General features: G+C 36.7%; 1 protein-coding gene across 2 annotated transcripts in view; it reads left to right on the top strand.

Moving 5' to 3' along the window:
• Window positions 1-15,977, top strand: part of LOC114241760 (roundabout homolog 2) — a 60,594-nt gene that overhangs the window by 10,938 nt on the left and 33,679 nt on the right. The window contains exon 1 of one of the 2 annotated variants that reach the window (XM_089732644.1): window positions 4,560-4,922. The exons of the other annotated variant lie outside the window; for it this stretch is intronic. The gene's annotated coding sequence lies outside the window, so the exon portion shown is untranslated. Of the gene's footprint in view, window positions 1-4,559; window positions 4,923-15,977 lie in introns of those variants that run through there. 2 annotated transcript variants of the gene reach the window in all.

Raw genomic sequence — 15,977 nt, forward strand, 5'->3', positions numbered from 1 at the left:
CATATATTTTGCCTTTTGAAATTCAACTGTGTCAAAAATAACGAATCATTTCCAGCAAAATAATATTTAATCAATGGATAAGATTTTTTTTAATAACGTATGTATATTGTTCGAAATTCAAACATACACGAGTAGCCAAGAGCGCAGAATGTTGAAGTTCTAATGCTGTCTGTTCACAGCGGATCGAATAATGTTTGGTCACAGAAATAGGAATAATAGTGATCATCACTATCGCCCATATACAAAATAATAATAAAAATAATTCCGAATTATCTGTGCGTCAGTGGGGATACGCGCTGTAGGCAATTTTTTTATTTATTGCTTAGATGGGTGGACGAGCTCACAGCCCACCTGGTGTTGAGTGGTTACTGGAGCCCATAGACATCTACAACGTAAATGCGCCACCCATCTTGAGATTAAGTTCTAAGGTCTCAGTATAGTTACAATGGCTACCCCACCCTTCAAACCGAAACGCATTACTGTTTCACGGCAGAAATAGGCGGGGTGGTGGTACCTACCCGTGCGGACTCACAAGAGGTCCTACCATCAGTTGTTGTATTTGTGAAAGAGAAATGTCGAATTAAACCTAGAGTATTCTCCGAGCAGCCTTCTTGGAATATATATCACAAAATAAAGTCAGCCTCAATTTCCTATCGCAGCCTAGATGTTTTCAACGATGGTACTGCAAACAATTGCTTATGCATATATTATAACTCCTGAGATATCTACAGTATATTAGAACCATAATAAATAAAGAATTATGAATATTGTTGATAGCATTGAATAATATTGAGGATTGATCTCTGGGAAACTCCGTATCGAATTTAATACGTGTGTGTTTTCAATTCCAACAGTTATTATCCGATGCGTCAGTAGAAATGCTGTATCATTGCGACTCAATTATTCAGTGCCACTAGTTTTTACGTTGATCTATTTGTCATTTTACCCGCATCCCGTATTATCAAAGACATTGACATTGATCCTGTTGTAATTTTTAAACGTGATAGTACGAAATCGGTGGCTATAATATGTAAATAGTCAAAGAATTGTATTTTTAAAACAAGACAACGTTTTAAAATATGATTTCATACTGTATTGGAACATGCGAACAATTAACTTCTCAGTGGGTCGCGTTTCCGATCCGGTGGTATATTCTGCGAAGCACTACTCTTGCTAGGGTTAGTGTTAGCAACGTCGTCATGTTTGAGCCCCGTAAGCTCACCTACTTGTCAAGGCTACGCTGAAATGGTCTCTCAAGATCATCAGGTTAGGTAGGGAAAAAAAAGAAAACAATTAATTATTATTATACCCTCGATGTTTGGTGATAAGTACTGTGAAGGCCTTTCACGTGCCACGGGATTCGGTATCAGTACTTCTCAGTCATTTTTGTTCCAGATATTTGGTATACACGGTCTGTGTGCTCTTATTTTATTCTGTTACCTTTATCACTTGGAGGTGCGATTGAGAGCAGTATTATGATATGTTTGTACTTATACTACTTTTATTTAGATTGGATATGAGAGTTTATAACTTCTTAGTATATGGACATATTTTAGTTCTATTTGTGTTATCGTATTGGGATTTTTGTCTTGATCTTTATTTATTATAACACCATCTGGAATTGGAGCATAGACCATTTAATCTACCTGAATTAGGAGTGTTCGTTGGAACTCCGTTATTAGAGACCATTATGGGTATCATGCTTTGTAATTAACACCGCTTTTCGATATTTCTCGAGCACTATGCTTCTTTTTTACCTTTTATGCTTTCTACGTGGTTTTAAATATGTCTTAGCGAGAAACATCCTCTTGGCTTGACGTTAGGTACCCTCTCGACCCTAATAACAAATATCATCAAGTGGGCTGAAATCTCAACTAAATATATCTGTTTTCTATGTTAACAAAATAATAGTATTCTCTTTTGAGTTTCACCAAACATAAAAGCGATATTTTTAAGTGATTTTGATATAATATTATAAAATAGAAATATAAAAAATAAATATATAATATGTAATTGGTAATAATTGAATTTTCTTTAGTCCCCTTTTGTGAATTTTGTAAATTATCATTGTTTTCTAAAGTCTTGATAAACTAATATCTATACTGTTAAATCAAATTTTCAACGGGTGAACCTCAAATTCATTGCCAATGAATTTATGAATTAAAAGCAATATTGATGTATTACACTTATTAATAATTCTAAATAAGTAATTATTAGTATTGAATTGTCAAGATCAGAGCCTGCATGGAAAATGCACAGTCAATCAGAAGTCTACAATTCTACGGTCCGCATAAGTCTCCGAGTTCCCGTTTTAGTATACATACTGTACTAAATTTAAACTAGATCAATACGGATTATTCTCGATTAGGGTTCGCGATGTGTATTGTTGAATTTACTTTTTTCCGAATTACGTTTTTTTATTTATCCACCTAAACTCATTAAGGAGGTGAAATACCAAAGCGTTATTTTAATATTTTAATGTCAATTAAAAGATTCAAGTAACTATAAAGTTGTTTAAATCGGACGAAACAAAAGTATCAAATCATCAAGGCTTCATTAATGATTACAGCAAATGCTTTTACGACTGAAGATTTTATTCATCTTTTTTGCCTGGTATATCATCTGTGAATATATTTAAAGAATTTAAATTGTTTATAGTTAATTAGTACATAATATAAAACAAAGTCGCTTTCTCTGTCCCTATATCCCTATTTATGCTTATATCTTAAAAACTACGCAACGGATTTTGATGCGGTTTTTTTTAATAGATAGAATGATTGAATGTATAATAACATCCATTAAATAGTGGAGAAATCAATAATAAATTACAGTTTCCGAAGCGAAGCAAGGGCGGGTCGCTAGTATTATATATACTTTCATTCCAAATTCACACATATTGTGAAAAGGAACGTGTAACATGAAATCTGACAACCCTATTTTGGATTTCCAGTGCGCTGATGCAGACATTTTATTAATAGAAAATTTGAATTCTATTACCCATTCACTACGAAATGGACTAGTAATAAGCATTACCATATTATGAAATGGTGTTTTTAGAACTCGCTGTTTAGGTACTTGGCCTCGAATGAAGACGTAAAATAGATTTTCTAACCGATTTGGTACATTTAAAGTAAGTACAATTAACAGTATTTTAGTATCAAAACGAGGTCAAAATGTAATGTTTGTTTTGGTAAGATTATGTTAAAAAAAACCCTTATTTATTTGAATTAAAACGGTTATAGATTAGTAAATAGAAAAAGCCAAATTTGTTCCTGAAATACTTTTAATATCCGAATTTTGTTCGAATGAACCCTTTTATTATAAATTTGATAGGACCGGTGGTAGGAAGTCTTGCGAGTCCGCACGGGTGGGTACCACCACCCTGCCTATTTCTGCCTTGAGACGTTATACGTTTCGGTTTGAAGGGTGGGGTAGCCGTTGTACTGTTAAAACTGAGACCTTACAACTCATGTCTCAAGATCGGTGACGGCATTTACTTTGTAGATGTCTATGGGCTCCGGTAAGCACTTAGGATACGGGAACTAGTTAGGAATACACGGACACACCAGGTGGGACGTGTGCTCGTTCGCAAAATTCTAAGCAAAAAAAAGACTTCTTTTCTATTTCCATTGTCGATTAAACTTCTAACTTTATAGTAAGGGATCGTCGCTCACCGACATCATCAATGCCAATTACATAATCAAACGGCTGTCTACTCTGTTGGAGCCATGTTCAAAGCTAGTCGAGGAGGCCACCTCCATGTGGCATGTTCAGCTGCCAGTTTCACGATTTGTGACCCAAATCGATGATTTCGTTGTCCAGTTGGGTTGAAAGCCTAGTATAAAATTACGTCGTCGACACGGTACGTATCATGAACTGTCACTTTGGAGTTATGGTCACTGGTTGTTTCAAAACAATAGTTAGGAACATGGTCTAATTTCGTATTCCTAATTAATGGATTTACGGTTGACATTACCTTGGAATAAGCTAACATGGTAATTTATGAGGATTGGGCATAAAGGCTTAGAGTTAGGTCGATCATGTCCTTACGAATCCATCAGATCCAATATATTTGCATTATACGCCTTCAGCTTTAACATTAGGAGCAGGCTTCGATACCCCGGTATAGAACTCGAACTCGACAAAGAGGTCGACGTGCAGCCTAACCCATGCATCAGCCCGCTGAGTTTCTCGCCGGATTTTCTCAGAGGGTCGCGATTCCGATCCAGTAGTAGATTCATTCGCGAAGCAGTTGCTCTTGAGTTGCTAGGTCTCCTTCCGAGGCGCTCGGGCAGCTGTTAGCAAATACCACCCCTCCTGACTGAATCTTTGCTCACCCACCTTTTCTGGTGAAACTGAAAAGGCCTTCGGGTCACCAGTAATCTTTCAATCATAAAAAAGGAAAAGTATGTCGAATAAGTGGTAGAAATCTAAGAAAGAATGAAATGCATTAAATGCTTTGATGTATTAGCTATTATTGTTTCCTAATACCAGGTTATTAAGCCCAACTGCTTACTAAAGATTTCCGGTGGAACAAAAAACTTATCATTCGTTATCTCATAAATTTCACATTAGTTATGTTAGAAAAGAGACTTCTAATTGTGAGTAATTACCAAGAACCAACCAACAAGTTTTCCCCGAATTAGGTGAGCTTTCTGTATTTATCAAATAGTTTTTCTTGGTTAATCTACGCCGGGGTTGGTTTGCCCTTGTCCCCCGCGTCGCACACAGCCCTCGTCTAGACTGCGAGCCAAGAGGACCAAGCCGATCTCAGTTGCTTCCCGGCCGGTATCTGGGAAGGTTGTGTCGCATGCGGTTCGTTTGGCGCGAAATTTAAAATTTGTATTGACGCGAAGTGAAAATTTTGTGATTGTTTGGATTAACTGTTTTTTTGTGTATTGTGTAATAGATTAGACAGTGTTGTAAGTATAAAATAGTTAATTTAAATTTATACGACGGTTAACTTAGTGATGTTATGTTGTTCTATATTTTAAAATAGATATTTGTTTTTACTTTTTCTATTGGTAAAAGTCAAACACTAACGTATTTTCGTAACAATGCTGTGTATCTAAATTATATAATTGATTTATATGTCAAAATGGCAATTGGCATAATTCGTTTAGTTTAACATAATATCACAAATATGTGATCTATTTCCTTTTTTTATACAAAAATTGCAAGTTATGAATAAAATACAATCTTATAGCACAGACGTCTAATTAGCGAAATACCTCGTTTCATATAAACAATAAGGCTACAACTGAACTGGGTACTTCAAAACTTCATAAAAAGGCGAACAGAAAATATCAGAGCGTCCTTAAAAAGAGGAAAGTCAATTCGGGAACATTTTGCAGGCCACTCGAGATTTTGCGGGAAAAAGAACTCGCCTTCCGGTCCAACCATCCACCACTTATCGACGTCGGAGTTCGAGTCCGTGAATTAACAAAATTTACAAAAAAGTTTTGAAACAAAACCAAAGACACATAACGAGTAAAACACGTAAAATTAAACTGACCGTAACTGATTCTAAAGTCAATTTTGCGTAGGAGAAATTAACTCTTTCTAAGTCTGTTTTTACAGTCATATTACTCTACATCTATACTAACTGTACTGTAACTGTAACTATACTGAGACCTTAGAACTTATATCTCAAGGTGGGGGCGCATTTACGTCGTAGATGTCTATGGGCTCCAGTAACCACTTAACACCAGGTGCGCTGTGAGCTGGTCCTCCATACTGAGCAATAAAAAAAAACCCATCGTAGTAGAGTTCACTAGTTTTACCTGGAATCACTTAGGTTTCGTTTTGTGCTTTTCTAACGATCATCTGTCTGGAATTAGCTGTAAGAGGGACGTACATTATCCCGGAGCGACGACTTGTCATTCTTCAAATGAAGCTCAAGGAACCTAGCCATGTCCTAGCTGTCCCTTCCATCTGTGTTCGAACCCCTCGCTTGCGACGAAGGGCTCGACGAGCGAATTAGCCTATAGACACAGCCGACTGAGTTTCTCGCCGGATCTTCTCAGTGGGTCGTGTTTCCGATCCGGTGGTAGATTCTCCGAAGCACTGCTCTTGCTAGGGTCAGTATTAGCATCACTCCGATTTGAGCCCCCTACTAGTAAAGGTTACGCTGAAATAGCCTCTCAAGGCTATCAGCTTAGGTAATGGAAATAAGAAATCTGTGTTTATTGCCTGGTCTATGGAAGACAATATCCACTTTTAACCAGATAGGTTATATCTTCTGTATATTTCGGCAAAAGTAGCACTATACAGAAAATATGAGCTTTTATACGAATTAGGTTCGCAGGTTACTTTTGACCCCTCTTGGTTCTAAGTGGACACCGGAGTCCATAGTGGCTGCAATTTAGATTCATTAATTAATCTCTTGACCTGTCCTTTTTTGCGTAGATCATCTTAAATACTAGTAAAAAAGCAATACAAAAGATCAATAACTTTTTTGACTCGACTAAAACAAGGATTAAAAATAATTATCTGCGGTAAGATGTCCATTAACTACTGTGACCAACTAAAATGAACGTATGCTTTCGAGCGTACGGTAGTAAGGTAGGTAAAAAAGTTACGTACCTAACTGAATTAATGAGCTGTTTAACTATTATTTTTGTCTTAAATTAATAACATTTTGAAGTCACATGCCTGCAATAATAGGGCACTCTGTGTGCTCAGCAGGCCTAGCGATGCAACCATACTATTGTCCTAATCTCTTAGGCAGAATTAATTTTTGACAATATATTTGGAATAAAGCAATAGATAAGCTAATTTATAATAAAACATATTATACTGGTGGTCCGACCTCTTGTGAGTCCGCGCGGGTAGGTACCACCGCCCTGCCTATTTTTGCCGTGAAGCAGTAATACGTTTCGGCTTGAAGGGTGGGGCAGCCGTTGTAACTATACTTGAGACCTTAGAACTTATATCTCAAGGTGGGTGGCGCATTTACGTTGTAGATGTCTGTGGTCTCCAGTAACCATTTAACATCAGGTGGGCTGTGAGATCGTCCATCCATCTAAGTAATAAAAAATAAATAAATAAAAGTGTTTATTTAATAACAAGAGGGAAATAAAAAATAAACTTCTCTTATAAGTTATTCGCCGTCAAACATCGCTACCAAGAAAACTGTAAATGACTGAATAATCTTAGAAACAAAATAAACTTGAAAGCATTTATTATATGAACGCGTCGCAAAAGTTCTTGAAGCAATGTTAAAGCGAATTATTCAACTTCAGCTCACAGCTGCTGCAGAAGCCGGATGTTACCGGATGTATTACAAATAGATACATTAGTTCTTGTAACATTACCGTTCGATGCTTTTTACCGGTAATGCGAGCCGGATGAAATTAAGTCTTTTAATAAAACGCAGTCGAGGCAGATCTTGGAATCTATTCTCAGCATGTTGATGTTTCATAATTTTTAAATGCCTAAAATTTTTATTGATTAATATCAACTTAGAGAGTTTCTCGATATTTTGGGTGACTTCGTACTGATAAGAATTCCGTTAAAAAAACTAACTAAATTCGATTTAAAAAAAAACTTTCAAATAAACCAATGGAAACAAGCCTTGTTATTGGCAGGGCGTCTTATAAGCTCGCATGGGTAGTTACCCTGCCTACTTCTAGCGCGAAGGTATAAATCTTTCCCATTTGAAGGGTAGGGGAACCATTGTCCTACCTACAGAACTGAGACTTAGAAATCATATCTCAAGGTGGGGTTGCTGTATTTACATTATTGGTGTCTATGGTATCCGTATACCCATCTAAAAAAAAAAAAACATTTAAAGTTCTAATATACATATTCCGACTCCAAACCTAGCAACCGCTTAGTTTTTATCAACTGAATTAATGTACTTCCAAAATATATGTCTTCTTGCGTTACATGTACACATCGTGTAACAAGGAAAATGTATTCTATTTTGAAACACACGTTTGAATAATAAAACGGGTAATGTATCCGATCCTGTCGCCCGGTGCAGAGGTCACCGTGTACCAAACGAATGCATCTCGTACTATTTGAGGCCAGTTTACCATACAATATACAATATGCGCATATTTATCATATTACGAACTCGTAACGTAAGAACTTCACATTTCACATATAACTGTGAAACTAAAAAAGGAAGCGCATTTTTGCATTTGGACCAGATTGTTGCGAATGTTGTTTAGCTTTTGTCATAGAGTTAGGAACAGATATGGGTTTCTTTTTTTTTTAAACAATACTCGAAAGATAAAACGAGATTTAATATGATTACAGATAGAAATAGATGGTCATTCACAAAAGCATTCGGCTAATATCTTATTTGCCATTGATATTCGGGATTACTTTTGTGACTGAAATTGGGAAGGATATTGCCCTTTGACTACATTGGGGCTTTTTTGATACGAGCTGATGAAATATCAAGCCTTGCATCACGGGGGTCTTAAAGTATCTCAGTACCGGTCAGTCAGGTCTGACGTTCTGTCTTTACTCCGACAGCTTTATTATTGTCCAGAATAATTTTCTGATCATCTTCCTGATGGGCCGTAAGCAAAAATGGCGTTGTTCATTTTGTTCTATTACAAAAAACAGGCTTACAAACCTTTACATTAGATAAGAAAAATTAAGGATCACCAACAAACAATGTACAAATAATTGAACTATAATTTCAAAAAGAATATTCATTGATAAATTTGCCTATTACGTGACATCAATTTTTCGAGTTCTCATTTCTTATTTTAACTTGAACTTAATGAACAACCAAACCTTGATATAGTCCTAAAGCATAAAACCCCTATCACCGCTTTACGAGACACCCAATAGCAATAAAACTTCTTATCATCTATAGTCATCTAATCCCCAATAATCAAAACGAATAGCCCCAGATATACCATTCAAGAAATCCGATATAGCGCCTCTAAAGTTAACTTTTGAAACAAATAGATCAGGCGGACGAATCGGTTCGGAATTTGGAGAGGTCACGTAATTGTTTCCCCCATTCGCTATCAAACCCTCTTCTTTAAAAGCCTATTCCTGTCGTGGAGATAAAGCAAAGATATCTCGCGACCTCGGTATATCTTTCGTTTTCAGGATAAGAGAAACAATGAATTTTAATTCGATAGAAGCGACCGCCCGAAGATCATAAATAATTCCCTTATCGAATAACGTAATTGAAGATGTGGGCGACCGCCTCCAAAAGGCTGATATAAGCAAAGGAACATACTACTTACTGTTTCTGTAAATTGAATTAAACGTAACGAGTGCGAGAGTGTTGGTAACAAAGTGATACAAATTAGGTGAATGTGAGGTGAAATTTTGTTACATTTTCTGTTCTTGACTTCGTTGAGTTAAAGTAACATAATAATATATATATTTTTAAAGTTAATTAGTTTCACTCGAACACATAACAAAGGCCTGGTTTCATATTTGAGTATACCGGCATATCGGATCGCAAACTGCCATTACCGGCGGCGGGGCGTATTATGTGAGCCTGTATGAGTAGGTACCGCCATGCTGCCTATTCTACTGCGAAGTATTCTAGTTGGGAGGGAGGACAAATATTAAAGAATACAATTGGAACTTTGGGGTTGCGGTAAATTTACACTAAGTGGGCAGAGGACTCGGTCACTCATTAAAAAAAACCGGGCGACTCACTTTAAGATCAAGATGACTCGAAAATTTCAGAGAAAATTTTAAGTAAGCATAGCAATGAAATATTTCGGTTTGACATTTTGGCTTTATCCTTAGCCAACTGACAAAGTCTGTTATAATAAGGAGCTTATCAGTTTGAAATGTAAATACATAATGTGCTACCACAGAAGTCTTGTACAACCAAGATAAGTATGTTTAAATATCTCACCGTATATAGTTTTTGTTTTACGATGGAACACCCAACTCGTTTAGTTAGTTCTTTCCTGTCAATTAGTACGTGGGCTTTGCGTAAATAATTTTGCGAGTCAACGTTTATGAACATGTTTATATCGCTTAAACATTGTTCGCATGTTGTTTGTTTCTCATTAACGTTTAAACCTTTTAGCATATATCCCATTTTAGTTTTCTATGTAAACGCAATAGCTGAAAGGTTTCATTAGGATAACATAGATTGTTATATTGTATTTACATTGGCTTACAAAACAGATTTTTTTAGTTTTCATCCAAAGCTAACAGAAGAAGGTCAAAATGGGTATGCTCAAGGTAGATACATTTTCCATGGGTGGATGGGAACAGTAGTATCTCAAGGATTACATAACTGTTTTATCATAATACAAGAGGTCCTGCCACCAGTAATTACGCAAATCATAATTTTTGCGGGTTTGATTTTTATTACACGACTAGCTGCTGTACCCGTCTGCTTCGCTGGCCATTTAAAATTAACATCATTATTTCTCACCCCCACAAAGATTCTCATCATTTACGCCTCTGCAACTGGTGTCCAACATTCATATAAATATTAGCCTATCCATTAAGTACATGATTTTCTATATGGATACCAAGTTAATCGGATGCATGGTTTAGTAGTTATAACGGAACATCCGTAAAAACCACTGTCGATTTATATATTAGTATTGATGTACCTGTAGTAAAAATCAGAACATTTTTAATTAATTATTTTTAATTTATAAAGAACTAGCGACCCGTCCTCGCTTCGCTTCGGAAACATTAAAACACACATGAAACAAAAAAAAAAAAAAATTAAAAAAGTAGCCTATGTTCATCAGGGACAATGTCGGCTTCTAATGGAAAAATAATTTTTCAAATCGGTCCAGTAGTTTCTGAGCCTATTCGAAACAAACAAACAAACAAATCTTTCCTCTTTATAATATTAGTATAGACAATACAGGTGACTTAAGTGGAAATGGCTGCCGTCATCAAGTCTATCAAAATCGAATAAAGCACAATTTCCCCCCATTACCGCCCTTCATATATTCCGTCATTTTACGTATCGCTTCCGAGCCCTAAAGAGGGTAAGATGTAAAGATGAAAATAATAAATCCGTATCGAATATGCACGGTTGGAGCGAATGAGAAAATCCTCCACCAGAAATATGATATTCGTCCGTGTAATACGCCCGTCGGGGTCGTCGGTGATCCATCAACAATTAAATGTTATGTTGTTACCGAAACATTATCAGACTTTCTGCGAATGTTCCTGATCGATGGCTCGATGCTAAACCGCCATGAATTCCCACTCTATTGGTATCACGCCATGACTACTGTCAATAATGAGTAATCGATTCTTAGTTCCGTTTGGTATTCAATCATATTATTTTTATTACAATATTTAGTAATATCCACACTAAATCCCTGTTTTAATAAACACCAGCTTTTATTATTTTAGTTAATAGTCTCAGTTAGTCTCATAACGACGAATCACGTAGGCGTAGCATACTTTGTAATTAATAGGCTTAGAATATACCGTTGAAATACAAAAGCATTTAGAAAACAATTTTTGCAAAAAATTATAAATACGTATAAGCTTAAACTTACATTTAAATTATATTAAATAAATTTAGTGTTTAATCTCGCTTGCTTATTATTAATTTTTATTAAATTATTTCACACGTTTTCAATGTATTACAAGTTTCGTGATTACGACCATTGATCTGTTCGCGGTGAGTTGAATTGAAAAAACAGCGAAATATAAACGTAAAAGTAATTTTAATTATGTCTATGTCTTTGCGAAAACCGACGAAAATACTAAGCTTAAGCATAACAACATTGACATGAAACTCCACTCTCATTTTAATTATTTTATCCGTTTGATCGTTAATTAGACAATGGCCGGTACGCTGCCTAGGTGAGTATTCAAGCTGACTCCCATTGTTATTGGAGCAACAGGGAAAAATCCACGAAGCTTCCGCTAGCGCCCCTTTTGGCATTGTTCGGCCTTCCTCCTCATTCCAATTTACTCAAAAAATCTTTTATCGCGTGACTGATGCATTTATCAATCGTGTTTTCAAATTTCCATCGCTATTGTATATTGTTTATTGGGCGGGCGAAACGAATCATCCTCAAAGCGTCTCGTCTTGATGTCTTTTTGATTTGGAGCCGAACTGCGGATTTGTAAGTATTTAGCGAGTTCGTGGGGTCGGTTCCCAAGGAATTGGGGGGTTACGCTATTTAAGTGCGTCGTCGTAGGGTAATTTACGATCGTGCGATGCACACAACTGTCCTGCTTGTAGGGTGCTGTTACCAAATAACGACTTTTCTAGTATTTGTCTCGCTTGGGAGATAAGCGATGGTGAACACAACTTTGGCCATCAAACCGAAGTGCCGTTGGTCTAATAGATTTAATCTGTATATTGATTTAAATTACAGTCTTTAGATGAAGAGGTTGGGTCTTGCCGTGGGCGATAATTACAATGATGTATTTCGTATTTAGTTCCATTCATTTTACACCGAATCTATTTTGTATTTAAAACTTTTTTTACCTAATAACTAGAAGTAACTTTTCATTACTGACTTTTTTAAATATTCAAATGCTATTATTACGATAATATAAAAATACAATGACATCAGTTATAAGAAAAATCTTGAAAATGCATTCAGCATGTTTTACTAATTGGAATATCTTTTGAACGACAAATACATTCTTAACAAGTACACTTAAATGTTGATCCGCTGAAGCAATTTGTACTCAAATTATATGCCAAGGTATGTCATTCCGTAAATTGTTTCCAGATTTAGAATCGAAGGGGTACGTCGATGCATCTACAGACAACGCTTAGAACGGAGACAATGTTAAACGCCATAGACATAGAAACAATTAGTACTAGACAAGTAGTTCTTTCATTAAAATAGAATAACGCTTAATACCTTTGAATTTTTTTTTAGTTTCTTAAACGATTTGTTATTTTGTAATGTATTCTAGTTTCTAACGTTTTTAAATGGGTCGTAATTATGATTTAAGACATAATGTATTGCTTTCATTCATTTACAAATTTAATGTTTTGAATATAATGATTATGCTATTTGCCATGGTCTTCCGAGAGTTAATATAGTCGAATTTGAATTGGACTTCGTTTAAAGGAAGTAAAACCGAGTCTAGCCGTATCGAGCGATGCTATTTATATCGGTGTTCAAATCTAACAGGCCGGTGGTAGGACCTCTTGTGAGTCCGCGCGGCTGGGTATCACCACACTGCCTATTTCTGCCGTGAAGCAGTAATGCGTTTCGGTTTGAAGGGTGGGGCAGCCGTTGTAACTATACTTGAGACCTTAGAACTTATATCTCAAGGTGGGTGGCGCATTTACGTTGTGGATGTCTATGGGCTCCAGTAACCACTTAACACCAGGTGGGCTGAGAGCTCCTCCACCCATCTAAGCAAAAAAAAATAATTACCAAGTTTTCTAATAAAATAAATATATGACCTAATGTCTTTCATAATGAAGAAAATCGTGTTAAAAGTGTAATACCCAAAAAATATAAGGTACGTAGTAAATACTGGTCGTAGAAGTTATTGTTAGCGGGAGCAGGTACCCAGGTAGGTAGGTCTGCTGTGAGATTTAATGTTAATTTCACATGAAAGTTATATTATTTTAAGAAGTAAGTAGTAATTTGTTTGATTTAGAGTTTGATCTTCACAATTAAGGGACTAAAGTTAGTTTATACTCGTAGCAAGATTCCAAAGAATTTTGTCACATTTGAAAGGTCTCTAGTTCAAAATCGGTTTCATAGACAAATATTTTATATTGCCCTTGTAGGCAGACGAGAGCATACGGCTCACCTAATGGTAAGTGGTTACCGTTATCTATGGGCGTCAGCAATGCCAGGGGCAGAGTCAAGCCGCTGCCTACCGTTAAGTACTCTTCCTACAGTTAAGTACTGAAGTCTACCGTTAAGTATGTCTAAATATTAAGCTACACAACTTGGTCTATAAATCTATAGATATATGACAATAGCTTAATCATTTTAATGTATTGCAAAACCTACACAAAAAACATAAGATGTTGCAGTCATTCATAACAGTAACTCAGAAAATTGCAATAAATCAGACGAGGTACTTTAGTATTATCACAAAACTCAATATCTTTTATGGCATCGGGCAATGTCACGGAAAAAGCAATGAGGTGTGATCTCGGCGCAGCTGGCGACGTTTTCTCGATAATGATACCCTTGCACTCAGCTTAGCCAATTTTGCTAACGACATCTAAGGTCTTTATGCACGAGTATTATTTTCAATCGTAAGCATTAATAGAATAAACAATAAGTCTTAATCTAGAGAAGACATTTTAAGGCGAAATGCTAACGATTTCCCGTCTTCACACTAAGAACCGTTATTTTGGTGCCTAAAAAACATTCATATTTAAACCAGAAGTTTATGAATGGGCCGGATTGTGATTAATGTTTTAACGTTTAACGTGCTATCCATTATTGTCGTGTCTAAACATAGAGTAGTCTGTGGGCATCCCTCCGGGAAAAGAACGGTAAGTTGAGTATATAAATTAGCTGTCAGGGCGCTAATCGCTCCGACAGGCCGCGATGAAACTTTAGAGTCCATCAGTGGTTGTCTGAAAGGCCTACGTGTGTTCACACCGAAATAGACAGACAATAACGCGAGTTATTTATTTTGTTATCCTTCTAGCGAAAGCCCCGGAGAGCGGATCGTTACTTTTAATGAAGAACATTGCACTACTGCATGCTTACTTAAGGCTTACGACGTTCGTCCGATAACCAGATCGTAGTGCATCGATTTTAAACTAATCGTAGGGATTAAGTATTTTATAATTTAAACGGAATTCGATTTTGATCAATACGACGGTTAATTGATCAAAGTCAGCGAAAAGTTCACGCGTATTAATCGATGTCCCCTTGTGCCAGATTCACACGGTCTCAGGAAAAATGGAGGCCTGTGGGAGAGAGCACAATAGGCCACAATTACGTTCGGCTCGGGTAATGAGCGCGCCAATGAGATAGCAATAAAATTTCGTCTCACAATACGGCCATAATTAGAATTAACTGTCTCATTCCCGCCCACATCCGATGGCCATCTCTATTTTGCCCATTACGCTCCATTGACGTTGAACAGAGATTTCTGAAGGCCGTTTCGCGATGGACCGAATTAACTAGTGAGTACATTGGAGACTGCTAAATATTATTATTATCATTATTATTATTTACGTACACAGGTGAACGAGCTCACGACCTACGGTCATGGGTATTAAGTGGTTACCGGAACCTATAGACATCACAATGTAAATTCCGCCACCCACCTTGAGGCTTGAGGTCTATGCCTCAAACGTTTAGCAAACGTTTTGTTGAAGTCGTCGTGGCCTAACGGATAAGACATCCGGTGCATTCGTGTTGAGCGATACACCGGTGTTCGAATCTCAGGCGGGTACGAATTTTTCTAAAAAAAAAACGTACTCAACAAATATTCACGATTGACTTCCACGGTGAAGGAATAACATCGTGTAATAAAAATGAAACCCGCAAAATTATAATTTGCGTAATTACTGGTGGTAGGACCTCTTGTGAGTCCGCGTGGGTGGGTACCACCGCCCTCCTATTTGTGCCGTGAAGCAGTAATGCGTTTCGGTTTGAAAGGTGGGGCAGCAGTTGTAGTTATACTGAAACCTCAGAACTCATATCTCAAGGTGGGTGGCGGCATTTACGTTGTAGATATCTATGGGCTTCGGTAGCCATTTAACATCAGGTGGGCTGTGACCTCGTTCACACATACATGCAACAAAAAAGCCTACAATTTTTTCTTAAATAAATTTGTCGCAAACTATGTATTGTACTTACAAATCTTGAGAGCACCCAAGTTGTTGTTGGTACAATTAAAGGGTTACAGTTTCCTTCCAGAGTTTGTTATTGAAATTCACGGATTGCCACTCGTACCGCGTACGGCCCTTCGTTTAGAGGATTTCGTGAGTATTAAGTGAGGAACGTTGAAACAGTGGATTCATTGTTAGTTTTTGAGAACAATACACTATTGTTAGTGGATATTGTAGCCTTTAGATGTTGCGGCTTTCACTCGTGATTCAT

This window comes from Bombyx mandarina, chromosome 13, assembly GCF_030267445.1.
Source record: "Bombyx mandarina strain Sakado chromosome 13, ASM3026744v2".
Taxonomy (NCBI): domain Eukaryota; kingdom Metazoa; phylum Arthropoda; class Insecta; order Lepidoptera; family Bombycidae; genus Bombyx; species Bombyx mandarina.